At 49.5% G+C, this 27,747-nt stretch overlaps 2 pseudogenes across 2 annotated transcripts; one reads left to right on the top strand and one right to left on the bottom strand.

Moving 5' to 3' along the window:
• Positions 1-11,738: 11,738 nt before the first annotated feature.
• On the bottom strand, positions 11,739-14,543 carry LOC308256660 (U1 small nuclear ribonucleoprotein C-like; annotated as a pseudogene). The gene is made up of 2 exons: positions 14,396-14,543; positions 11,739-12,074 (listed from the first exon to the last, which is right to left on the bottom strand). The product of its transcript is annotated as a U1 small nuclear ribonucleoprotein C-like (transcript).
• Positions 14,544-15,335: 792 nt separating this feature from the next.
• On the top strand, positions 15,336-15,829 carry LOC308256164 (centrin-3-like; annotated as a pseudogene). Its single transcript has one exon. The product of its transcript is annotated as a centrin-3-like (transcript).
• Positions 15,830-27,747: the final 11,918 nt, after the last annotated feature.

The following is a 27,747-nucleotide window of genomic DNA, read 5'->3' as shown; positions in this document are numbered from 1 at the left end:
CTGAGCCGTGGTCCCTGATGTGTAGAGACAATTGGCAATTACCACCTGGTCCCTTCTGAGAACCCCAGGATCCTGTGCTGTGGGCTCCGGGGGAGACTGCCCTGACCTATTTGTCCTAATAATCCTGGCAGAGGTGGACCCTCCTTCCCAGAGGTGAGGGGACATAAGTTTCCTGTCCTGAGGGATTTACTGTCAGTCATGTCCATGCAAATATGATCCACCACTGGGCTTCAAGGACGAGTCCCCTATGCAGTCTGAATACCTTATAAGTGTTCATAAATGTTCATGATGCCCTTTTCCCCTACTTAGTCATAACAGCATTTCAAGCCATAGCCTCACCCTGGCCCATTCAGTTCAATGGATAGAGAGTCTGTGTTTTGATTCTGGTCAAGGGCATGTTCCTCGGTTGCAGGCACACACCCTGGGCAGGGCAGATGTGGATTAACAACAACATCAGCAACAACAAAAAAGCACCACCAAAAAACCCCCAGAACACAGCCTCCGTTCCTATGTCTGTTTTCTGTAGCACCTTTCCTTTGGGTCTCACCATCTGACCCTGGGGACGTGGCTTCCAGTCGTGATCAGGCGCTTTTTCTCCTATCAGCCCTGGGCAGCCAGGAGCCTGCCTGTCCCACCCGGTGTGGGCTCCTTGACATGAAGGTGGGGCCTCCCGCTCCCCTGAGTCTGATTGGGCCTCTTTCGTTCCTTTCCCTCCTAATTGGTCATTAAGGTTAAGTATCCTCAGTGAATGATTAAAAAAAGAGACTGGGCGAGCAAGAGCATAAACTGATTAAAAGTTAATACTCAGTTTAATGTTAACACTCAGTTAAATTACAACAGTGAGAATAGTTTGGTGGTATTTTCCATATAGTCCAAAAATAGACATCAAATCATTGGGACTGAACAGACTCAAGTATATGTGATATATAAGAATGTATGTGTGCTTCCCTGGCTGGTGTGCCTCAGTTGGTTGATGGCCTCCGATGCATTGAAAGGTTGCTGGTTCGATTTTCGGTCAGGGCACATACCCAGGTTTTGGGTCAATCCCTGGTAGGGAGTGTGCAGGAGGTAGCCCATTGATGTTTCTCTCTCACATCTATGTTTCTCTCCCTCTATTCCTGTCCCTTCCTCTCTCTCTAAAAATCAATAAAAATAAAATGTTAAATAAATAAATAACAGAATTTACTGTGTGGTGCCTCCTGTGAGATGTGGCTGGATGAGCTTCGACTCGCAGCTGCTGGCAGCTCCCAGGACCTCCCAGCTGCTGCTGATGAGCTGACAGCCCTTGAAGATTTGAGCTCAAACTTGGCTAATTTTTCTTTTTCTTTTTATTAAATATGTTTTTACTAGAGGCCCGGTGCATGAGCTTCATGCACTGGTGGTGGGGGGGTGCGGTCCCTCAGCCCAGCCTGCGCCCTCTCGCAGTCCGGAACCCCTCAGGGGATGTCCACCTGCTGGCTTAGGCCAATCCCCCCAGCCTAAGCCAACAGTTGGACATCCCTCTTGCAGTCCAGGGCCCTCACAGTCCGGGACCCCTCACTCCTTACTGCCCGCCTACAGCGGAGGCTGGAGAGGCTTTCGCCACCGCCCCTGTAGGAGCGCACTGACCACCAGGGGGCAGCTTCTGCATTGAGCATCTGCCCCCTGGTGGTCAGTGTGCATCATAGCGACTGGTTGTTCTGCGGTTTGGTCGATTTGCATATCAGCCTTTTAATATATAGGATTGGTTTCAGAGAGGAAGGGAGAGGGAGAAAGAGATAGAAACATCAATGATGAAAGAGAATCATTTGATCAGCTGCCTCCTGCATGCCACTTACTGGGGATGGAGCCTGCAACCTGGGTATGTGCCCTGACCAGGAATCGAACTGTGACTTCCTGGTTCATAGGTGGATGCTCAGCCACTGAGCCACACTGACTGGGCTGGGCTAATTTTTCATATCCATTTGCAGTTGGCAATGTGAATGGCTGTCCCTCACTGGGCCTTTGTCCCCAGGTCAACACCAGGCTGAGTCCCAGGAGAGGGCAGCACTGGGCTTGGTGCTCTCCCGCCCAGGGCACGTTAGCTGGACTCTGCCGACCCCAGGCTCTTGTATGGAGCGGCAACCAGAGGCCTTTTTCACTAGGCCGCTGAGGAAAGCTGGGCGGAGTCTGAAGGGAAGGAAGCATCTGTTAAAAACACAGTTTCATCAGAGTTAAAGCTAATTTTAAGAAGACATTTGGAAGTGGCTGCTGGGACAGAGGTCCCTAAACTCCTGGGGACAGGATTGTCTGCCGGGTGACCATGAGGGGACGACACTTAACTTGCTCCAGGTCCAATTTCTTTATCCCACTGTGGGTGGTGATTCTGGGGCAAAGGTCCCAGAACCTTACATCTGAAAACTTCAGGACCGTTAGTGTGCCGGTGCCAGCCTTTCCGCGTGCACACACTCAGGGACAGCAGGGGAAGGTGGAGGAGCAGCTGTGATGACTGTCACCCGCACTCTCCGTGCCCTCCTTGTTCCGACACCAACCCAGTGGACATGCAATCCCAGCCCAATGCAACTGTAATTTTTCTCGGAGCCACATTTTAAAAAGTGAAAAGACACTGGTGAAATTCGTTTTCATAATGCATTTGCTTTAATCCAAATATTGAAAATATGATTTCAACACATGATCAACATACCAGTTATAGATAGATTTCATATGTGTTTTTGGTATTAGGTCTTTGATATCTGGTGTCGGTTCTATGGGGCTCAGAGTGGGAAGGAGTTGAAGGGCTGGGCGAGAAGACCAAGTTATCTCTCAGCCACAGGATGGCCTGGGCTGTGGGCCTTGGGTGGGTGGGTCTCCCAGATAAGCTGCCCAGACAACAGATTCCTGGAGCCCTTCTTGAGGACACACCTGCCCATCTCCCACGACCTATGGTGTTCACCTGTGCAGGGTATTTCTGTTCCATGAGGTTTGGCCCCCCAGAGAGGCTTCAAATGCCCCATAGAAAGAAGAGGAGTCACCCACAAATAGAGTGACGTTGTTGTTAATATTATACCATGACAGTACATGTGCACTTCGATACAATGGTTCGTATATCATATCATACAAAGACAGCCTCTGCCCAGGCAGTGCAGTGTCCCCAGCATCCCTGGGAAGCAGGATGGATGTAAGTTATTCCCCTGTTGGAGGGCCACCCCCCCGCCCCCGCCACCGTTCTCAAGCCCAGTGCTGCCTGCAGAGGGCTGCTGTCCAGCTGGGTCTGCAGGCTGGTTTTCCCAGGGTGTGGCCAACCAAGAGATTACTCAATGTGATCCATGAATTTAGGTGGTTTTTCTACCAAAAACTTTATTATAATGAAGGCAGTTACCTACCAACTATGAGCTCCTAGGTCTATAGCAAGCATTTCCGCAGGAGAAAGGAAAGGGACTGGGTCACCCAGGAAGAGGCTGAGCCTCGAGGTGAGGGAGGGCGGGTGAGATGAGAGACCACGCCAGCCTGGCCCTGCCACTCTCCACGGAGACCTCCCAGGTGTCCCTGTGAACATCGCAAAGACGCAGATACGTGCTGGGTGGTTTCAATAATGTGACCAGTTCCATGCACCCACGTCAAACGTTCCTCTTTCCTCGCAGGGGTCCTCAAACTGCAGCCTGCGGGCCACATGCGGCCCGCCGAGGACATTTATCCGGCCCGCCGGGTGCCGCTGCCTGTCCTGCTTAGCAGCCGACTCGTCCCGGGCCCGCAGTGCGCATAGAAATTTGTTCATAGTTTTTTCTTTTAAACTATAGTCCGGCCTTCCAACGGTCTGAGGGACAGTGAACTGGCCCCCTGTTTGAAAAGTTTGAGGACCCCTGGTAGAGCTTCAGCGTGCCTTTCTGAGTTGATACAGAATGTCACAGCATGACCTTAGTGAAGAGCCAGGATAATACGTTTCCCGCCTGCACAGTGGCTGTGAAGATCAAGTTAACAGTTTAAATGAAGGCACCGTGTGAACCTGAAGGTTACAGATACATGGAGGTTGCTATTCTGAGTAATCATTACTATTGATTTTTTTCTTAATCTCGCTGCAACTGGTATTCATCTTGGGGCTTCTGAGATCATCTTGGGGCTTCTGAGAATCTTCTCACCAAAAACCCTCTGCAGCCTTCAACTCCCTGGATAAGAACATGAACTTGCCCTCAGCCCACGGCCCAACTTCTCATTCAGTCCAGTGGCCAGGAACTGGCTGGAGCTGGAACTCACTCAACCTCTCCCTCCCCACCACTCCTTTTTCTTTATGACCAGATAAGAAAGGCATTCCTCACACCTGTCCTGCAGTCCTGTGTTCTGAAGTCAGGTGTTAAGGACAGTCAGGTGATCAAAAATGGGTAGGGACCTGGTGGGGACTCCTGCCCTCAGGGAAGAGGGAGCAACTGAGTTGAGAGCAGGCGCCAGGGCCCCCCATGGCCTCTGTCCCCACCCACAGGGCGGAGGCCTCACAGGGAGATGGAACGTGGAGCTGACCGCAGCCTTCATGGTTATTATTTTCCTGATGTTGCTTGTCTATTTTCCTGTAAGGATGACTCAAGATTTTAAATCTTGAAACTAAACTGGAGAATCCTGCCAGCCTCACACCTGGTGCTGTCCTGGGGAGAGGCCAAAGTCCCGGGCGGGCAGTGGGCCCTGCTGAGGGATGATCTAATGCCTCCTCCTCTGATGCAGGGGTCTGGGAGGGGCCCCCTGGCCACTTACCTTTGCCCGGCATCCCTGGGTGCCTGGGCTGAAGCTGTGAGGAGACAGAGGCAGGCTCTGTTACTTCTGCCTAGTCATGTTCTGAATTCAAATGGGTAACAACAGAGCTGCCCCCTCCATTATTCATTCATAAAACACCAAGTGTATGCACAGCATAAATGCGCCCAACATTCTGGTTCTCTCCCAAATCCCCTCCTCCACTTTTTAAAGATCCATTAAGATACTAGAGGCCCAATGCACGAAATTTGTGCAAGAATACCCCCAGCTACTGGCACCAGCTTCCCTCGGCCCCGGCTTCATTTGGAAAGACGTTCAGAATGATGTCTGGTCTAATTAGCATATTACCCTTTTATTATTATAGATATTTTGCATATAATAAAATGCACCCATTTCAAGTATACAGTGTGATGAGTTTTGACAAATGTGTATAGCAGTATAAACACCAGCAAAATCAATTATCAAAAATTCCCATCATATACAAAAATTCACTTTCTGTCCCTTCTGCTTCTGTCACCGTAGTTCTGCCTTTTCTAGAACTTCATGTGGATTTGATCCAGTGGTGTGTGCTGTTTTATGTCTTGCTTTCTCAGTCAGCATAATGTCTGTGACGTTCTTGTACATTGCCATGGGTCCCAATAGTGTTTCTCTTTTCTCTGCCGAGTAATATTCCATTGAATGAGTATATCAAACTTTTTAAAAATTTTCACTTAGAGTTTACATTCAATATTATTCTGTATTAGTTTCAGCTGAACAGCATAGTGGTTAGACAATCATATACTTTACACAGTGTTACCCTGACACCATACATATTACAATATTATCGACTATATTCCTTATGCTGTACTTTACATCCTTGTGACTATTTTGTAACTAACGGTTTGTACTTCTTAATTCCTTCACTTTTTCCACCTGGACCCCCAATCCCAATCCCACCTGGCAACTATCAGTTTGTTCTCTGTATCTATAAGTTTGTTTCTGTTTTGTTTGTTCATTTATTTTGTTCTTTAGATTCCACATATACGTGAAATCGTGTGGTATTTGTCTTTCTCTGTCTGATTTATTTCACTTAGTGTAATGCCCTCTAGGTTCATCTATGCAGTCTCAAATGGCAGGATTTCCTTCTTTTTAATGGCTGAGTAATATTCCATTGTATATATGTACTACATCTTCTTTATCCATTCACTTATCAGTGGACACTTGTGCCACAATTTATTTTTTTAAAAAATTTCTTTATTGATTAAGGTATTACATATGTGTCCTTATTCCCCCATTACCCCCCACCTCCCATTCATGCCCCACCCCCCTGTTGTCTGTGTCCATTGATTAGGCTTATATGCATGCATATAAGTCCTTTGGTTGATCTCTCCCCCTTACCTCCATCATCCCCTACCTTCCCTGAGGTTTGACCACAATTTCTTATGTGCTCTCTTCTTTTTGATTTTGCAAGAGATGGTCTTTTCAGTCCCCTCTCAATGGGGGTGACCCTCTGGGCCACGGAAGGTCTCTGTGTGTACTTAGTTTTACCTCCCACCTCTTCCTGCTAAACGAGGCCCTTTCTCCCACCCCTGTCCCTTCTTTGCCTTTGGCCTTCTGCAAAGCAGACCTACTCTTCTGCTGGTGGTTTAAGATTGTGTTAAAAATAATCACTTATTGCACAAATGACATAAAATAACATCAGGAGATGCCAACTAAAATCTAAAAAAATAAGGGGTGGGGGGAACCATGTGCAGTTCCAGCAGCCCAGCATTTAGGATTCAGAACCCACTTCAGCAGACGGCCAGTTCCTCACCACCTGCTCTTGGAAATGCTGTGCCTGTGCCAGAGGCGTATTTCACTGTATATTTCCCTCATGTAGGCACTCTGTTATATTTGTAGATGAATCACATTTTTACATAATTATTTTAAACTTTTGAAACATTTAAAAATAAAATATGAATACGGTAAAAAAACATTTTTTTTGAACGGTACAGAAACATGTAAAATGGAAGGAAATGTCTTCCTGCCATTCTCATTGTTCAGGCAGCCCCTGCGAGCAGGTTGGTGAGACTCGCCCCCAACATTTCAACGTCCGACGTGCATGTTGTTTAAACCCGATAGAACCAGGCCCCCATGTCCTCGCCTTGGCTCCGTGATAAGTTCAAAGGAAACACACAGCTGGCTGCACTTTTGACAGCAGTGCAGGTCTTTGCTTGGTCTGCACGGAAGGTGTCTGAGGGCGATAAGGAGACAGGCCCTCGGCACAGGTGTCTCCGTCAGGATGCTGCTTCCCGTTAGACAACATTGGTGCTCACTCCGTCTCTCACAGTGAGAGGCTCTGCAGGAGTCACAACCCCCCAAACCATCAGCTTCAGGTCACTTTCTGCTGCAAACACTGGGTGAGTCCCTCCCCTTGTGGAGCCACGTGTCCGTACCCTCCCTGCCAGGTGACTGGGGAAGGCAGCTTCGGATCTCTGCTCCTGTTGCGAAGGGGATTCTGCTCTCTAAGAGGGGTTTCCCCTAACAGAAACAGAGGTTCACGAGCCAGATGGCCGGAAGGAAGGCACTTGCCTCCTATGGTCCCCCTGCAAAACTCCTTTAAAAGGTCATCTCTTGTCCCAGCCGCAAATGGCCCCGCCCTCTCTTTTTTCCAGACTCTGTCTCCTTAATTCTCGACCTCCTCTCCTCTCCTCTCCTCTCCTCTCCTCTCCTCTCCTCTCCTCTCCTCTCCTCTCCTCTCCTCTCCTCTCCTCTCCTCTCCTCTCCTCTCCTCTCCTCTCCTCTCCTCTCCTCTCCTCTCCTCTCCTCTCCTCTCCTCTCCTCTCCTCTCCTCTCCTCTCCTCTCCTCTCCTCTCCTCTCCTCTCCTCTCCTCTCCTCTCCTCTCCTCTCCTCTCCTCTCCTCTCCTCTCCTCTCCTCTCCTCTCCTCTCCTCTCCTCTCCTCTCCTCTCCTCTCCTCTCCTCTCCTCTCCTCTCCGTCTTCCTGTGGAGCCCCTTCTCCTTGGAAGAAATGCCATGCGTGTACACTGTAATAATTTGTCCCTGCCATGTACACACGCGAGAAGGACCAAAGTACGTGTCCGATTTCTACACCAAGTGGAGGTGCCCCTGCAGGGCTTGGCACCTTGCTCCCCCCAGTGCACATGAGATCATTCTGTTTAGTACAAACAGAACTAGCACGGCCTCATGCCTTCAATGGGGAGTGAATGAGCCATGATCTACTTACATTGTTCTCAGCCTGTAGGACTCCACTGACTGCAGGTTGTTTTTTTAAACTAATGGCTAATTCATTAACAGATAAAAGGCCCCTGCCCTCCAGTAATTTGTAATCTAACAATATTTTCAATTAGAAAAAAATAGAGACTTTCTTATTGATGTTAAAATGTGAGATTCTAAAAAATTCAACACAATTTTACTTTTTTATTTTTTAAATATATTTTATTGATTTTTTACAGAGAGGAAGGGAGAGGGATAGATAGAAACATCAATGAGAGAGAAATATCGATCAGCTGCCTCCTGCACACCTCCTACTGGGGATGTGCCTGCAACCCAGGTACATGCCCTTGACCAGAATCAAACCTGGGACCTTTCAGTCCGCAGGCCGACGCTCTATCCACTGAGCCAAACCAGTTAGGGCTCAACACATTTTTAGTCATAAAAGTAATACACACAATGAGGAGCAATCGGAACCCCAGTGCACTGGGCGGGAGTATAAAAGGCAGCTGCTGTAGAAGACGGTATGGCGGGTTCTCATAACATTAAACATAGAACTACCATCCCTTCCAGTTTCTAGTGGACAGAACATTTGAAGGCAGAGACTCATGTTCACAGCAGCATTATTCACAACAGCTCAAACGTGGAAACCTCCAAGGGTCCCTCGACAGGTGAGTGGGGGAATTATGTGTGGCAAAGACCTACATGGAACATGATGCAGCTTTAAAAAGAATGAAATGCCAATACATGCTACAACACGGATGAACCTTGAAAAATTAAAGGTGAGGCAAAGCAGTCACAGAAGGACAAATATTGTACGTTTCCACCTGCACGAGGTATAGAATGGACAAATTTATAAAGACAGAAGATGGAATACTAGATGTCACCGGAGCTGGGAGAGAGGAAACGAGGCGTTGGTGGTTTGTGGGGACAGAGTTTCAGTTTGGGGATTTGAAACGTTCTGGAGTTGGATGGTCAGCATGGTTGCACAACAATACTTTGTGCCACTGAGTTCTACACGTAAAAATGGCTAAAGAGGTAAACTTGATGTTATGTGCGTTTTATCATAATAAAAACAGAGTAATACATGCACATGGTGAGCACAGTCTATTCAAGAAGGTGATCATTTCCCTCCTGGTCCTCCCACCTCCTCCCCTCACCCCTGTCCCCGTCTCGCTCCTCCATTACCTCTGGCAGATGTCTGTGGATCCTCCCAGGCATTTCCTATGGCCATGCTTGTCCCTTATTATATTTTCTTTCTACATAGATAGAACCATGCTGTTTATTATTCTGTATAGTTGTTTTTCCACTCGCTAACATCACAGCCATCTTTCCAGTTCCGCACAGACACACCCACGTCATTCTGCCCAGGTGGGGCTGCATGGAGGGGACACCGTGACTTAACCTGTTTTCTGATGATGCTCATCTGGGTAGCTTCCATATTTTTTCTCTATAAACTATACACTGAGTGGCCAGATTATTATGATCTCTGAACGCATCATAATCTGGCCACTCAGTGTATATCCTATATAATAAAAGGCTAATATGCAAATTGTCCCCTCAACCAGGAGTTCGACCAGCAGGCAGGCCAGCCAATTGCCCATGTCCCCTCCCCCTGGCCAGGCTGGCCAGACCCCACCCATGCATAAATTCATGCACTGGGCCTCTAAAATACATAAATATATATAAAAGTACATCTTTCATAGTAATCTGAGTGGCCAGATTACTATGTGTTCAGAGATCATAATAATCTGGCCACTCAGTGTACGTTATGCCACATTAATGGCCTTTTACTAGTACACAGCTGTGGGAATGCATCTACTGGGTAAATTGCCAGGAAAAGGATTTCTGGGTCAAAGGGCATGTGTATTCAAAGTGTTGATAGATGCTGTAAAAATTGCCCTGCAGAAAAGGTGCACCAATTTACATTCCTCCGAAGGGGCCCATTGGCCCTTCCTCCCTCCTCCTTCCTTCCTCTTTTCTTTCCTCCTTCCTCTCTTCCTTATACTTAACAAACAGACAAGCAAAAACTTTTACTTTTTCCGTAGTAACGTAACAGGAATAAAAATAAAATGTACGTTACAACTTCTCATAGTTTGGGAGTCAGCTGGTTCTCCAGCATCCAGTACTGTAGGCACGCTCTTCATTTTACTTTGTCACATTGCCTTCTTAGTCCAGCACTATGAGTGTTTCTATGACTCACCTTATCTTGAAATGTTTGAGTCTTATGCATGCCTTTTGTCTTGTCAAAACAAAGTTAAAAGTACATCTTTAATTCTAAAGAATGACTCTTGTGCTCAGGGTGTAATTTTATTTTTGGTTGTGATCATGCTTTATATGATAATTTCCTTGTAGTATTTAATTTAATTTTGGACAAGTAATACATTTACACGGCTCACAATTCTCATTGTTCAGGCCCGTGTACTGTGCGAGTCTCTCTTTATCTTATTTCCCATCACTAGTTCCTACCGCCTTCCCTTTCCTCTGAAACGCTGTTTTTAGTTTCTTATAGATTCTTCCAGAGTTTCTTTATGAAAATACAAGCAAATACAGCTATAGATTCTTGTTCTCCTCTTTTTTACACAGAATGTCGTGCACTATCTGCCCGCCACCTTAATGAGTGGTCCTCATTAGTAGGTGGAAAATGTCCTCATTCTTTTTCATAGTTGTGTACGTGCAAGATGTTCCATTGTGGAGGGACCTTATTTATTTCACCAGTCCTTCATTGATGAGTATTGATGAGTTCTATCCACTTTACTATTACAAACAGTGTTGCAATGAGCATACTGGTGCACAGGGTCATTTTGGGTGTGTACAAGTCAATCTGAAGTGTAGAAGTGGAACTGTTGGGTCAAAGGATTTGTCTTAATTCTGACAGATGCTGCCAAAATGCCTTCCTAAAGGGGTTGTGCCAATTTACACTATTACAAAGATCGTGTGAAAATTCCTCTTTGCCTACAGCCTTACTGTGTATTATCGACCCGTTGGATTTTTGCCAACCTGATAGGTGAAAATTGGTATCTGTAGTTTTAATTTGCATTTCTCGCATGAGTGAGTTTGATGACATTCTTATACATTTAAGAGCCATTGTATTATTTTCTTTGAATGATTTCTTCCTTTTTCTCTTACTGCGTTATTGACATTCTTCTAGAGACTCTTTATCTATTGGGGAGATGTGACCTTTGCCTGTGACGCGTTGCAAGCCTCCTTCCCTGCAGTCTGTCATGTCTTTGGCTTTGTGTGTGGTGCACTTTATCATTGGTTTTTAATTGTCATTGCTTTTATTTTTATTTTTTTAACTGAAAGAATTGATCATTTCATTTTCATATTTCATAATTGTGAATCCTAAAGGGGAAAAAAAGACACCTACTAAGAAGGGATCCTAGTGGCTGACCAGGCTAAAATGAAAACAACAGCAACAAAGAAACAAAACCATCCTAGCAGTCACTTCTGCACATGAGCCTCTCTCACACACACTATTCTCTCTTTGATAGAAAGAGGCGGTGAGTCTTCCTTGTTAGGCTGTTAGAAAGCACCCAGAGTCACAGCACCACGCTCTCCTGAGAAGGAGAACAAGTAACGTAAACTGATAGAAAAAGGCTCCCCCTGGCTGGGTAGCTCAGTTGGTAAGAGCATCATCCCCATACGTCAAGGTTGTGGGTTTGATCCCTTGTCAGGGTACATTCAAGAAGCAACCAATGAATGCATAAATAAGTGGAAACAACAAATTGATGTTTCCCCCTCTCTCTTTCATTCTCTCTTTCTCGCTCCCACCTTTTCTTCTTCCCTTCTTCTGTCTCAAGAAAAAAAAAAAGAAAGAAAGAAAAGAAAAGAAAGAGGCTCTCTCTCTCCTTATCTGTCTGGTTGAGTCATTTCTGGACCAGTGGGTACCCATCATGGGATGGGTGGGAGGTCTGAACATTGGGGGCCCAGGCATCATTGGCATGGGTGTGGCCTCATTCCAGAAGCGGGTCCCCTGGCATCATCCCAGGAGGAGGAGGGCCCATCATTGTCATCACGGGGGCCCCTACATGTGGGTGCCGGCATCATACCAGGGCGAGGAGGATCTGGGAGACAGGGAGGTGGGGTCATTGCCCCAGTAGGTGGAGGAGCGGAGAATGCAGTAGGAGGTGTCTTTTACTTGTTGAAATGCTGCCGTTGTTTTGTCAATCAGATTTGGAGCCTGCTCTTCCATCCTTTTCTTTCTTTGTCTTGTGTGTGTGTGTGTGTGTGTGTGTGTGTGTGTGTGTGTGTGTGTGTGTATGTGTGTGTTTTGAGAGTACATTTATTAAAACTGGGGACAGTGAAACAAGGAAGGGCCTGGGATAGAAGAAGCAACAGCAAGCTAGGCGGGGCTGCTTTCTCTAGAAATGTTATAGGAGAGAATGGGCCAAGGTGGGGCTGCTATCAGCTCCCTGGACAGTCAGAGAAAAGGGGGCCTCAGAGACAGGCTCCGGGGTAAGGCCAGGAGGAGCTGCCCGGCCCATTGCTCCCTGGCTGCAGGTCTATGGATCTCCCATGAGTTAGGAGATGCCGCATGTGGGGAAGGAGAGGGGGAGGGAAAGGTGCAGGCATGCTCCTGGGAGGCGGAGAGCAAGCACACTTGGTCTTAGGGTTTTAAAGGCTAGGAGTTTCGGGGAGGTTTTAGGGAAGGACCTCAATAGAATATTCCTGAGCTTTCCCAGGTGTGCCCTTTCAGGGTTGTGGTCTCCACTGGTTGGTCATCATCAGGGCGGAGGGTCACTAGGCATTGCAGCTGGTCCTGGTGTTGCCCACCTGGTTTTGCTGCTTTTCTGGGCCTGGAACGGAAATACAATTGAGGCCTAGATGTTATCTCTAGGGAGGAAAGGTCAGGAGGTCTAAACTGCATGACCAGCAATATACCAGGGGAGGAAAGGCCATCTAGGGGGGAGGGGGGAGTCCTGGGCCAGTTTTACCTGTTGCTAGGCAACAGAGCTTTCTGTTCAGTGACCTTCCATATGTAGCTGTAAATTTCTGGGCCAGTTTGCTTAGTTGTCTTAGTCTCCCCACCCCACTTGCCAAGGAATGTTCCTAGCGTTTTACTCTCCTGCTTCATTCCTCCCTCAGAGATTTTCATCCCTGAAATCATTTTTTTAAAAAAAATATTTTTATTGATTTCAGAGAGGAAGGGAGATGGAGAGAGAAATAGAAACATCAATGATGAGAGGAAATCATTTATCAGCTGCCTCCTGCACGCCCCACTCTGGGGATCAAGCCTGCAACCTGGCACATGCCCTTGTTTGGAATCAAACCTGGGACCCTTCAGTCCTCAGGCCGACGCTCTATCCACTGAGCCAAACCAGCTAGGGCAATCCCTGAAATCTTTTAGGGGTGATGAGGGAAGTGGGGGGGCTCTGTCTTCAATAACTGCTTTCTGCTGACAAGGGTCCTGGTCCCTGCCTGCATAGGGTATGGAAGTGTCTTCTGCCTGATCTAAGGGAGACAAGGGACTTGGATGCTTGGAGACAGGTTCAGGGGTGAGCAGGAACAGAGAGGCTATTAGCTGATCCTTCTAAAGGGGGGATGGGCCAGGATCCCCGAAGCATCCTCATCTTGACATGGAGTTGTATCCAGAAGCAAAGTTGGTAATTGCCCCATATTTCATCGACTCAATTATTTAGTCCTGAGAATAAGTCTGTTCAGTTAAATTGTCGAGTCTCTTTTCAGGAGGTGGCGATGCAGGTGGGCTCTGCAAGTGAGACCTGGAAAGAGTGCGTGACCCCTGTGGATAAGCAAGGTCCCAGCCGCTTCCCCAAGGGGCCCTCATCAGCTTCCAAGTCAAGCTCCATTTCTTAGAGCTTTCTGGTGACATCCAGAGTCTAGGCATGTCCCTCTACAGTGTACACCATGACATCCCAGTCAAAGTCTTGGTTGATAAAACCAAAATCAGAAATTGGCTTTCTGTGTCTGAGAAGGGTGATCAGGTGCTCCGAGTCTCAGCACCATATGTTCTGGCGATGTTGCTGGAGAAACAGCGCCAGTTGGTACTGGTGGGGTTCCCAATTATGGACGTAGGAGAAGGGAGCCAGCGGGGTTGCATAGGCTCAGGAAACAAGATCCCATCTGGGTCACCAGAGAATGTTACTGGAAAAGGACCGGCCTGGAGTGGGTCTGCCTTGGGCCAGCCAGTAGTGCATGGATTCTTGACTTCCTGCAGGAAAGATTTTATAACACGAGTCCAGGTGACGTTGAGAGTACGTTAATTAAAGCTGGGGACAGTGACACAAGGAAGGGCCTGGGATAGAAGAAGCAACAGGAGAGAGACTGGGCGGGCTGCTCTGGTTCTCTAGAAACATTAGAGGAAAGGTGGGGCTGCTGTCAGCTCACTGGAGAGTCAGAGAAAAGGGGGCCTTAGGGACAGGTCCAGGGGGTTAGCCCTTTGATCTACTGCTGCTCATTGCTCCACTGGTTGCAAGTGGGGACCCTTAGAGTTTGGGAGATGCATGCCTATGGGGGCAGAAGAGGGGAAGGGAAAAGTGCAGGCATACTCTGGGAGGAAGAGCATGCCTCCATCCATTTCTGATAACCTTTCACATTCTTCTCGTGGTTCCCACCACTGCAGTGTGTCTTTCTCACAGATGGAGAGTCATGGGCAGTAGCCCCAATAAAACTTGGGCAGCCTTTTGGCCACTTCATTGCTTTCAAGTTCAAAAAAAATTTGAAATAATTTCAGACTTTCCCTCGCGCCCTTCTCCCAGCTTCCCCTCCCGTTAACACCTTTCATAACAATAGAATTCCTGAAACCAGAAAGCTAATATTGACTGAGGACTGTTAACAAACCTGTGGATTATATTCGAATTGCCCTGGTTTCTCAGCTAATCCTCTTTTTTTCCTGTCTCAGGATCAAATTTGGGATCCCATTTTGCATTTAGTTTGCCTTGTCTTCTTCCATTGGTGACAGTTTCTTAGTCTTTTCTTGTCCTCATGACCTTGACAATTTTTAATAGTCATAGTCTGGTATTTTATGGAATGTCTCTCAATGTGAGCATGTCTGTGTTATCATTCTGTGGAGGATAACAGAAATGATTTGCTTTCTCAGCCCATCATATGGGGCACCTGTAATTAACACTGGTCACTTGGTTAATTTGGTGTCCGCGGGTGAAGTTACTATTTCCCCCCTTTTAATTGACAAGTGTTTAGGAAGCTGCTTTAAGGCTGTGCAAGTATCCTGCTTTTCCTTAAACCAGTGGTTGGCAAACTGCGGCTCACGAGCCGGGGTTTGCTGCTCTGTTGACTAATGAGTTTGCCGACCACTGCCTTAAACTTTCACCTGCTTGCAGCCAGGACTAGCTGCATAATTTGTAGGGCTCATAGCAAAACGAAAATTCAGGGCCTTTTTTCCAGAAATTAAGAATTACAAGGTAGTGGTGCTACCTTGAGTAGGGGTTAAAGTCGTTCCTGAGAGGAACGTCTCTGTCTGAAGAGAAAATGAGTTTAGCCCTGAGAAGTGAACTTGTAGATAAAACAAAGAGGAAAAAAAGAACTCTCTGAAGAACAGAAACAAGAAATTAAAGATGCTTTTGAACTATTTCACACGGATAAAGATGAAGCAATAGGTTATCATGAATTAAAGGTGGCAATGAGAGCCTTGGAGTTTGATGTAAAAAAAGCTGATGTGCTGAAGATTCTTAAAGATTATGACAGAGAAGCCACAGGGAAAAGCTCCTTTGAAGATTTTAACGAAGTTGTGAGACTGGATATTGGAAAGATATCCACATGAAGAAATATTGAAGGCATTTAAGCTATTTGATGATGATGATTCAGGTAAAATAAGCCTGAGGAATTTGCGATGTGTTGCCAGAGAATTGGGTGAAAACATGAGCGATGAAGAACTTTGGGCTATGATAGAAGAATTTGATAAAGATGGTGATGGAGAAATAAATCAAGAGGAGTTCATTGCTATTATGACAGCTGACATTTAAAGAATTACAAGGAAAAGCACTAAGAATGTTGCAGTTATCATCGTATATTCTACTAGAGGCCCGGTGCACAAAATTCGTGCATGGGGTGGGGGTGTGTTCCTCAGCCCAGCCTGCACTCTCTCCAATCTGGGACCCCTTGAGGGATGTCTGACTGCCTGTTTAGGCCTGATCCCTCTCACAATCCAGGACTGCTGGCTCCCAACTGCTCGCTTGCCTGCCTTCCTGATTGCCCCTAACTGCTTCTTCCTGCCAGCCTCATCACCCGCTAACCACTCCCCTGCCAGCCTGATTGATGCCTAACTGCTCCCCTGCCAGCCCGACTGCCCCTAACTGCCCTACCCTGCAGGCCTGGGTCCCCCCCCAACTGCCCTTCCCTGCAGGCCCGGTCGCCCCCAACTTCCCTCCTCTGCCAGCCTGGTCACCCCTAACTGCCCTCCCCTGCTGGCCTGATTGCCCACAACTGCCCTCCCTTGTAGACCTGGTGCCTCCCAACTACCCTCCCCTGCTGGCCATCTTGTGACGACCATCTTGTGTCCACATGGGGACAGCCATCTTTGACCACAAGGGGGCAGCCATCTTGTGTGTTGGAGTGATGGTCAATTTGCATATTACTCTTTTATTAGATAGGATAGAGGCCTGGTGCCCAGGTGGGGGCTGGCTGGTTTGCCCTGAAGGGTGTCCTGGATCAGGGTGGGGGTTCGCTTGGGGCATGGGGTGGCCTGGGTAAGGGTCCTGTGGTAGTTTGCAGGCTGGCCACACCCCCTCGGCGACCCAAGCGGAGGCCCTGGTATCTGGGATTTATTTATCTTCTATAATTGAAACTTTGTAGCCTTGAGCAGAGGCCAGGGCCGGCCAGGGCGGGAAGCTTGGCTTCCTCCATTGCTGGGGAAACCCAAGCCTCCTGCTCGCTCCATGGCCACAGCCATCTTGGTTGGGTTAATTTGCATACTTGTTCCTGATTTGCTGATGGGCGTGGCTTGTGGGCATAGTGGAGGTATGGTCAATTTGCATGTTTCTCTTTTATTAGTGTAGATTTTTGTGCTTGAAGGCATGTAAAAACTCACACTCCAACTTAGTTTTCGTTTTTTTCCAAATGGACCAAAAATAAGCATCTTATGTATTCACTAGAGGCCTGGTGCATGAAAATTCATTCACTGGAGTGGCAGGGGGAGTCCCTCAACCCGGCCTGCCCCCTCTCACAGTCCGGGAGCCCTCAGGGGTGGGAGGTGATCTGGCAATCAGGGGAAGGCGACACCCCATCACACCTCTGCTGCTGCCACTGCCGGCAGCACAAGCCTTGGCTGGCCCTGGTTACCTGAGCCTCAGGCAGCCCTGAGTGGCTGGGCAGCTGCCATCCGAGGCCTGCCTGTGCCTTGGGCCAGCCCTGGGAGGCTGGGGGCTGAGAGGACAGGGGGACTCTGGAAGCAGGCATGCAGAGCGGATGGGCCCGCCTGGGGGCAGGCCTGGCCTTGCTGCATGCCTGCTGCCACAGCAGGGCTGAGGGGACTGGGCGCCGCCATCTTGTGGCTGTGGGCACTGCCATCTTTGAGGGTCGGGCAGTCAATTAGCATATTCCCTCCTTATTGTCTGTGGGTGATGCCATCTTTGCGATGGCGTGAGGTCAATTAGCATATTCCTTCTTTATTAGATAGTATATTTTACTACTGTTAAGTTTCTTTGTATGAAAAAGTATTGTTAGCACTCTAATAGTTCATAGCTTTGTAATTATAATATAGCTTTATATATATACTAGAGGCCTGGTGCATGATTTCGTGCATGGGGGGGTGTCCCTCAGCCCAGCCTGCACCCTCTCCAATCTGGGACCCTTCGAGGGATGTCCGACTGCCCGTTTAGGCCTGATCCAGGTAGGATTGGGCCTAAACGGGCAGTCAGACATCCCTCTCACAATCCAGGACTGCTGGCTCCCAACTGCTGGCCTGCCTGCCTTCCTGATTGCCCCTACCGCTTCTTCCTGCCAGCCTCATCACCCCCTAACCACTCCCTGCCAGCCTGATTGATGCCTAACTACTCCCCTGACAGCCTGATTGCTCCTAACTGCCCTATCCTGCAGGCCTGGTCACCCCTAACTGCCCTCCCCTGCAGGCTTGATCGCCCACAACTGCCCTCCCTTGCAGACCTGGTCCCTCCCAACTGCCCTCCCCTGTTGGCCATCTTGTGGTGGCCATCTTGTGTCCACATGGGGGCATCCATCTTTGACCACATGGGGCAGCCATCTTGTGTGTTGGATTGACAGTCAATTTGCATATTACTCTTTTATTAGATAGGATAGAGGCCTGGTGCATGGGTGGGGGCTGGCTGGTTTGCCCTGAAGGGTGTCCCGGATCAGGGTGGGGGTTCCCATGTGGCATGGGGTGGCCTGGGCAAGGGTCCTGTGGTGGTTTGCAGGCCAGCTACGCCCCCCGGCGACCCAAGTGGAGGCCCTGGTATCTGGGATTTATTTATCTTCTATAATTGAAACTTTGTAGCCTTGAGCAGAGCCAAGCCTCCTGCTCGCTCTGTGGCTGCAGCCATTTTTGTTGGGATTTATTTATCTTCTATAATTGAAACTTTGTAGCCTTAAGCGGAGGCCAAGGCAGGCCAGGGCAGGCAGAAAGCTTGGCTTCTTCCATTGCCGGGGAAACCCAAGCCTCCTGCTCTCTCTGTGGCCATAGCCATCTTGGTTGGATTAATTTGCATACTTGCTCCTGATTGGCTGGTGGGCGTGGCTTGTGGTTGTAGCAGAGGTACGGTCAATTTGCATATTACTCTTTTATTAGATAGGACTAGAGGCCCAGCACGTGATTGAAATTGCGTGAAGAGGCGCCTTGCCTCCTGCCATGTGAAGAGGCACTCCGCGGGGGGCTGGACCCGCACCTGACTCACAGCATCCCCCGGTCCTCCTGCCTGTGTCTGTTCCGGGGCTGCCTGAGCCGCCGTGTTGGCTCGGGAAGTCCCCCCGTCTCTGTCTCCATCTCCGCTCTGGGCCTCATCTGCACGCGCAACCTTCTCCTGTCCAGTCGTGACCCGTTACAGTGTCCCTGCCTAATTTACATATTACCTCTTCATATATATAGATAAAGTTTAAAAATTTGAATCCTGGTGAAAATTATTTGAAGGTTTTTTTTTTTAATTTGGCATTAATCCCTTTTGTTTTGGTGTACATGTTTTTCAGACTTTCATTAATAAAATGTTTATTTATTAGTATTTTAAAAAAAGAATTACAAGGTAGTGAAGCAGAATGTTAAACTAAGCACTGGACTTTAATTAAACCTGTGGGGTTTCCTTTTCCCCTCATTACTTCTACATTTATTAATTGGAATTCTTCCATAAGGAAGAGCTGTCCCTTCCCCCCCCCCCCCCATTTATTTATGAAGTCATGTATCCAATAGGAATTTGTGGATATTTACTGACTCTTTGGGTTATAAGTCAATACTGTTGTTTATTTTGCTGCTCACACTGTTTCAGCCATGACCACCCTTACCACCGCCACTCTCTCTGGTACGTTCTATGCTCAGCAGCTTTGCTCGTGTAACCCAGTCAACACCAAGCTCAAGGCTTGTGCAGACACAGTCTTGGTTAGCACTCCAGATCCCGTGGCTTCTAGAAATCTAAGAGCTCCCCAGGACCCACCCCCTTTCTGGTGACTGTGCTCTTGTGGTATCTTTGACTTTAGCTCCTGTTCCCATGGGTGCTGTCCCTGTTCTGCTCATCCAGATGGTGAAGCTAGCCCTTCAGGTTTCTATAAAGGGACCTGCTCACACAAGCTTGCAGGGGGCAGAGGGCTTCTCTGAAGACCAGGAGCAAATGTGGGGATGTGAGGATGCAGAGGAGGGGCCCCGGAAGCTGGGGGCACGGAGGCAGCCCATTGTCTGAGGGCCCTGTTTCAGGGACCACAAGTGTCCTTGGCTCGTGTGGCTGCTTTCATGGTGTCTCCTCCTTTTCTCTCTGGTTCCCCACCTCCCTCACAGGAGCGAACTCCTGACTCATGCAAGAGAACTCAGCCCTGTCTTTGGATCCCACCTCACTCCAAGGCACTTATTTGGGAGGCTACAAAGCATGGCTAGAGGACGAACTTTTTATTTTTTCTTCTTTTTTTTTTTTTTTGCTTTGTAACTGTGATTATTTGTTCTTCTGGGTTTTCCAGAAAGTCTGCTTTCTAAGGCTCTCTGTGGGGAATCAGGGCATGTCCCAGTGTGGGAGCAGTGGAGAAACAGGCGGAGATGCTGTGACCTGAGTGAGAAAGGATTGGGAAAGGGTTGTTCTTAAAAATTTTAATTAAAAAAATTTATTTTTGTTTGGAAAAGGCAATATAAACACAAGGGGGGAAAAAACAAATATGTAAAAAGGAGAATATAGTGAAAAACAAGCCTCTCCCCCACCATCAGGCCCATAGTTCACTTTCATAAAAGCCAATGTCACCAGCTGCTTATCAAGTTTTTTGAAATATTTTATACACATGTGAGCATATGTTATATGTATTATGTGTATGTATATGTATTCTCTGCCTTTTCCAAACAAATGGTAGCATATTCCACATAAGGCTTTTCTTTTGCTTTTTCTGAACAGCCAGGTGATCTCTGCTCTGTCTCTTTGTCCTTGACAATGAGAATGGAGATGGGGGCTGTGCCTTCAGCCTGGGTTCCAGAACAAGAAGACCTTCAGAATAAAGGCACAGTTGATCCGCATCTTCTGAGTATGGTGGGTGAGAGATGCAACTTGCTTGTTGTAAGCCCTAAAATTCCAGGGATGTTTGTTACAGCAGCCTAACCTAATAGAAGCTGACTTGCTCAGGCACAAAGTCCCAGATGGCTCTGAGGCATCAGTGCCTATGAACCGTGGCCTCTGGATCTACCACCAACTGATAAAAAAGTTCTGGTTATTATTTCAGGAATCAAGATATGTCACAGGCAATACGATATCCCATACTTGCTAGTGGCAGTGCCAATTGCTTAGAATATTTGGAAAGCCATTTGACAATGTATAACAAGAGATCTAATAATTTTTACTTCTGAAACTCTAGCCCAAGAAAATAATCAGAGATGTCCAGGAAGGTTGTTGTGGAGTTATTTGAAAAACTGGAAACGATGTAAATGCCCCATCAGTGTATGCACATTATTCTAGATGATGGATACCTATGCAGTGGAAAAATCAAGTAGCTGAATATTTAATGCGATGGGGAAAATGTTAGTGTTTTAGTAGTGAGTGAAATAAACAGGATTCAGAACTATATCTGTATGACAATCGTAAGTTAAATAACAACATCGGGATGTACTGTTGATATTTCATATCTTTCACTTACATTATGTGACTAAGCATTTCCTCCCAGTGTCAAACCTGTAAATATGTATAAAGAACTGAGAAGAAAGAAGCAAAAATAGTGGTTATCTCTGGGTAGCACTTTTTTTCTGTATTTCCACATGTTCTATGATGAATATGTACTACTTTTATAATCAGAAGTAAATAACTGCTGCTTCAAAATAAGAATTATTTCGGTCACTTCTAGGGCTGCGCCTTTGCGCCGTGGCTGCCCAGGGACCTTAATTGGGCTCCTTGTCTAAGAATAAGCCCGTGTGTTTAATTAGGTCACTCCCCTGCCGACCTAGAATCTCTGCACAGGGCTTAGCTTGTGCTGCCTGCATGGGAGGCGACGCCCGGGAGGGGCCCCGAGCCTGCAGGTGCTGTGCCCCTGCCTGCATTTAGCTCAGCCTGCCTGCTGAGGAATGTGTGCTGTCCCCAAGGGCATACCACCCTCATGCCTCACCGCTTCCATGACCAGGCCTAGCTGTCTCCCCACCCCCCACCTTCCCTGAGGTGCACTGTTTGTGGGGGGCGGGGATGTGAGGGGAGGGGCAGGGAGAGGAAAGGCCCAGGGAGTGAGCGAGGTTTCTAGAGCAAGTCTTTCCTGTCCTCGTCCCTCTGGGAGAGACGAGGATGATAGAAGAGTAATATCTACATCCCAGGCTGAGGTGAGACTCCAGTGAGAGAGAGAACTGAGGACACCATCTGTGCCCAGAAATCGCGGATGTTCCCGCGAGGGACAAGATTCCCAGGCCTGAGAGGGGGCCCAGCCTTGAGAGTGCCCACAAGATCTAGTGTTGGCAGGACTTGTCAAATGTCTTTTTAAAACAGAGGTCCTGAAACGTGGTCGTACATGAGAATCTCCCATTCCCTTCCCGGGCCCCACTCAGGACAGTTGCTTGTGAATCTCAGGAGGGAGGGCCCGGCCCACGCCCTGGGCTGTCACTCGCAGGTCACGGCCCTCCTGGGCTTGAATGGCCCTCCCTCCTGTCCTTGCCTGGCTGGTGCTCACCTGTCCAAGGTTGTATCCCTCCCCAGCTGATTCGAACATGCAAACTGGTGCTCCACCCTGTCCTCAAAGGTCAGCCCCACACAGGTGATTTGGGCTCGTCAGGAATGCAGAATCCTGGCCCCACCCACACCTGCTGAATCAGAAGCTACATTTTAACCAGCCCTGGGGGTGGGGATGGGGTGGGGTGTTCACGTGCACACTGAGGTCAGAGCAGGGACCGGGCGCTTGCAAGCTCGTTGGTGGGTCTGGGAGGTGTGGATCCCGAGCAGGTGAAAGGTCCTTCCCCCTGGAACTCAGGCTCCTGAAGGGGGGTTGGAGGCTGCACAGCTGTGGCCTCTGAGCAGCGTCTCCCTGGGCTGAGGCCTGATGTGACGTTCGTCCATCCATGTGTCCCCGGAGAGGGCACTGGGGAGCCACACTCTTCTGGGTGAGGAGCCACGGGAAACCCTGAGCCAAGGCCCCAGTCTGCGCGGTGGCCCAGGGCAGGGCTGTGACCGGGGTTTTCTCTGCAGTGGGACGGAGGCAAGCACAGCCTTGTCCCTACAAAGGCCTGTTTTTGGTTAAACACAACTCTCCTGTTGTCCTGCTTCTAAATTCTGCTCCCGAAGCCCCGGATCTGGGATGGAACATTCTAGTAGGAGCTGGACTTCCTATGGAACTCCTTACTCAAGCTCAGGGAGTGATCTCTTCCTGCCCTGCACGCCTTCCCTGCCACCCCCACAGCTGCCGGGGCTCTGGGTGAAGTCACATGTGTCCTCATGACTGGCATGTTCCTGTCCCAGAATCAATAATCGAACTTGAGCCTTGGCCAGTGTGTCTCAGCTGGTTGGACATCGTCCTGTGCATCGACTCCCAGTCAGGGCACATGCTGGGTCGCAGGATCGATCCCCAGTAGGGGGTGTGCAGGAGGCAGCCGATCTATGTTCTGTTCTCACATCGAAGTTTCTCTCCTTCTCCCTCTCCCTCTCTTTCTCTAAAAAAATCAATAAAGATATATATTAAAAAACCCTGAACAATGAAAAAAATTGAACTCGAGTCTAGTACTGAGTCTTGAGCTCTGTCTCACCTTCTCATCCAAACTCATGCCAAAGACTCAGGACTCCCCTCCCGCCCTGGCCTGAGGCCCGTTTCTCTGACGTCTCTCCGCCTCCTCCGGCTCACTGTTGGTACCAAGTCACATCTGTCTTCCTGCTCTGCTCCTGGTGGTCCAGGTCTCCATGCGGACAGCGGCCTCCGTCCCCTCATGCTTCCACCCTCCCCCTATCACTGGTCAGTCAGTAAGCGACGTGCTTTATGTCCTGCATGTTCTTCCAAGCTCATCCTTTGCCAGAGTCACTACACCAGCCTCCGAACTGGCCTCCGCGGCCCAGCCACCCCTCCAGCGTGTCCTCCTTCCCCCAGGCGAGGGAGACTGACCTCCTGTACACACAGGACGAGGCCATTCTCACAACCTTCACCTGTGACCATCACCTCCAAGAGGACATCCTGGCTATCAACAGGGCCCTCCCCTCACTGCCAGCCACATGCCTGAAACTCCCCCACGCTCACAGGCTGCCCCTCAGCCTGCCCCTCAGCCTGCCTGCTTCTGACTCACCCGTAAGGCTTCCTCCTCCAGGAAGTTCCCCCTGATTCCCTGGGCTCTCGGGGGCTTGGGTTTCCTTTCTCACCGTCTCCTTGGACTGCGACTGACTTGACTTCAGGGCAGGTAATATGTCTTCCTCATTGAGCCCAGCATAGGCGTGGCATGAGGTGATGCCTAATGAACGCGTGGTATCTGATGAGGTTGATTTATGTACTATGTGCAGGAGGCGACCGAAATAGGCACCGTTTCTGACTCTCCTGTGGCCTCCTGCTGCTCAGGTTTGTGCTCTGGCCTGTCCTCAGCTTGCCCAGACCCCGGCGAGCAACAGCCCGTTCCCTGACTCAGAGTTGCAGCAAGGGAATCTGTGGTCTCTGTTGGGGGAGGTACCTGCCCCCCCCTGCCCCCCGAGGCCTGGGAGCTGGCCCCATGGCTTCCTTCTTGCCAAGGCCTGCCTCTCGCTCCTCAGCTCCTGCCTGTGCCCACCTGGATGGCCTTCCCACGTGCCTGGACACAGCCCTCAAGGGCAGGGCAGGCTGCCCCAGGCTGATTGCCCTCCCCCCTTGCCATCCTCAGAGTCTTCCCAGACCCATGCCTGCTGGGGCTGCACTGTGGGAAGCCCTGGCTTTCCAGTTTAGGGGTAAATGAAGTCTCACCCTCAGGGGCCAAATTACCTGAAAGAGGATCCCCCCAAAGCCTTGTATGTTGCCACTGGGGGAGCTTGGCCCCTGGCGCCCCTGCCCCAGCCTGGGTCCTGCGGGATGGGCAGGCCAGGCTGTGTGGGCGGCAGGAGCTGTTCTTGCCTCTCACCCCTAACCTATCCCTTCTCTGCCCCCACCCATGGAGAGGCTGGCCGTTGCCCCGGGTGGGGCAGAACTGTCCTTGGCCCAAGGTGCCCGATGGTCCTGTCTCAGGCCAGCCCCTCCCAGGGAGTGGAGTCCAGCCTCTGGCCTCAGTCCCTGCCCATCCACACCCAGGACACGCCGTTGGCTGTGTGGCCACATGAGAGGCAGGTGACCCAGGCTGGGCTCTGAGGGCCATTGCCCTGAGCCGGCTCCCAGCCTCTGCTGCCCCCTGTGGCCATTTCCTTGCTGTCCTCAGCACTGAGCTTGTTGCTGCTACACGAAATTCCTTCACCTCTAAATGAATAAAAATCCTACATCTAAGACTCCGCTCTGTTTAAAGCCTTCAAGGTGCATTGCTTCCCCCCCGCCCCCCCGCAATCCGCCTGTGCCAGCTGCCCGTGCCTGTAAGGAAGCCCTGGTTTCTGTTGGCCTCAGAGGGCTTCTCCAAGCCCAGGGGATGGACGGCACCTCCGGCCCCGGCCCCGTGCCTGGAGTTGTAAGGCAGCTGTGGACCAGCTGTGGGCACCTGGAATAGTGCTTCCTGCAGGTGGAGGGGAGCGTGAGGGGTGACAGGAACAAAGCCTCACGTGCTGGCCTGGACTCTCTGAACTGACACAGTCGAGGTGTAGAGTCAGGAAGAGACCTGCTCCTTTGCCACCACAGCCTCGGGGACGAAGCTGGGAAGCGGGGAGGGGAGCTGAGCGGGGCTCAGGAGCAGGTGGGAGGAGAGGCAGCTCCAGGACCATCCCCTGGGGCCTGGGGACACACACCCTCTATGGAAAACTTATAAATAATCTCAAGTTTATGAGAAGTTGTGAAAATTAGACGTAGTACAAAGAACATGTGTTCTTACACCCGTGGCCAGATTTATGTCTTGTTAATTAACACTTCACTCCATGTGTTTATCATGTATCCCGGCCAGTGACGCATGTGGCTCACTAACCACATGCACAGACCTTTCCTGGAGGTAAGTTGCACACATCACGACCTTTACCCTAAATACTTGAGTCTTTCCAAGAACAGGGCTTTTCTGTGACATCACCACAGCACAGGGGCAACTTCATAGGTTTACACGGAGACAGCACTTGAATCCACCATCTCATCCCTAGTCCAGTCTTATGACCTACTAACGTCCTTAGCATCACATCCTCCTCCCTGAGTTAGTGCCCAAATGCAGATCTTGATCCTGTTGGCTGCCTCTTCAGCCTCCTTTAATCTGAACCCATCCTCAGTCTTTAAAATATATATACTAGAGGCCCATGCATGGGGGGGTGTCCCTCAGCCTAGCCTGCACCCTCTCCAATCTGGGACATCCCTCTCATAATCCAGGACTGCTGGCTCCCAACCGCTCACCTGCCTGACTGCCTGATTGCCCCTAATCGCTTCTGCCTGCCAGCCTGATCACCCCCTGACCACTCCCCTGCCAGCCTGATTGCCCCTAACTGCCCTCCACTGCCAGTCTGGTCCCTCCCAACTGCCCTCCCCTGCTGGCCCTGTCACCCCTAACTGCTCTCCCCTGCAGGCCTGGTCCCTCCCAACTGCCCTCCCCTGCTGGCCATCTTGTGTCCACATGGGGGTGGCCATCTTTGACCACATGGGGGCGGCCATCTTCTGTGTTGGAGCGATGGTCAATTTGCATATTACCTCTTTATTATATAGGATATATATATATATATTTGATTTCAGAGAAGAAGGGAGAGGGAGAGAGAGATAGAAACATCAGTGATGAGAGAGAATCATTGATTAACTGCCACCTGCATGCCCCCTACTGGGGATCGACTCCACAACCCGGGCTTGTGCCCTTGACCGGAATCCTGGGACCCTTTAGTCTTCAGGCCAACGCTCTATCCACTGAGCCAAACTGGCTAGGGAAGGTCCTCAGTCTTTCTCTGTCTTTTATGACATTGAGGAGTCCAGGGTCCTTGAGTAGAGGCAGTTTCCCCCAGCGGTTGAGAGTACAGATTTGGTGTCAGGCATCTGGGCTCAGTTCCCTCTGCCACTTACTGGCTTTGTAACAGTGGGTGGCATGCTTAACTCTCTGGTGCCTCTGCTTTGTCATCTGGAAATTAAAAAAAAAAGCAGGCCCACCTCGTGGGATTGTGAGGAGGCACACAGGGTTAGCAGTGCAAGGATGCACCTACTGTTTATGACAGCATGCCTCTTCCTGAAGGGGCTCTGGAATGCAGCACGCCCCCAAGTGTGCCAGTGGTCCAGGGTAAAGGGCCAAGAGGGCCTGTGACAGCCTGAGGACCTCCTGGCTAGACCTGCAGTCAGCCGAGGGGCTTGGGTCTGGACAAGTGGCCACATACTGGGATGGCAGCAGAGACTGCCAGCACACAGCAACATGAGGAGGTGCCGCCTTCCTTGTGCCAGTGCAGGTCACACCAAGACTCTCCAAGGAGTGATGGGCAGCTACCAGCCACCAAGTTCCAGTTTGGTTGGGCATAAACCCTGCACTGTTCAGTCAGCTTTAGGAGATGGCTGGGAGTGTACCTGGAGAAGTCACCTGAGAAACACTGAAGTGACAGAGTGACTTCCCTGACCCCCAAATTCAGCTACAGGGACAGTAAGTTACATTTCTGCACACCTGCCATGCCAACTCCCAGTGGGAGGGGTAAGGAGCTTCCCATAACCAGGTAGTCCTCCTTCTGTTTCTGATTCAGAGGAAACATGCAATATGGGAAAGGGCACTTTTTAAAAGGTGTCCCTGAGATGAACAGAAAGCACAGAATCGCGGTTGAAAGGGACTGTGGGACTCTTCCTGACTGCTGAAGTTTGATTCTCCTCTTACACCCCCAATAAAGGTTGCCATTTATAGTACATTTCTCTGTTCATCCAATTATCCATCCATCCATCCATCCATCCATCCATCCATCCATCCATCCATCCAATCATCCATCCATCCATCCATCCATCCATCCATCCATCCATCCATCCATCCAATCATCCATCCATCCATCCAATCATCCATCCATCCATCCATCCATCCATCCATCCATCCATCCATCCATCCATCCATCCAATCATCCATCCATCCATCCATCCATCCATCCATCCATCCATCCAATCATCCATCCACCCACCCACCCACCCACCCACCCACCCACTCATCCACCCATCCATTGATCCCTCTGCCCATTGATTCAACCAGTGAGGGAACACAGCTCCTGCAGCCTCAAACTCT

The sequence above is a fragment of the Plecotus auritus genome, assembly GCF_963455305.1.
Source record: "Plecotus auritus genome assembly, chromosome: 8".
NCBI classification, from domain to species: Eukaryota; Metazoa; Chordata; class Mammalia; order Chiroptera; family Vespertilionidae; genus Plecotus; species Plecotus auritus.
This window is presented reverse-complemented; position numbering and strand designations above follow the sequence as displayed.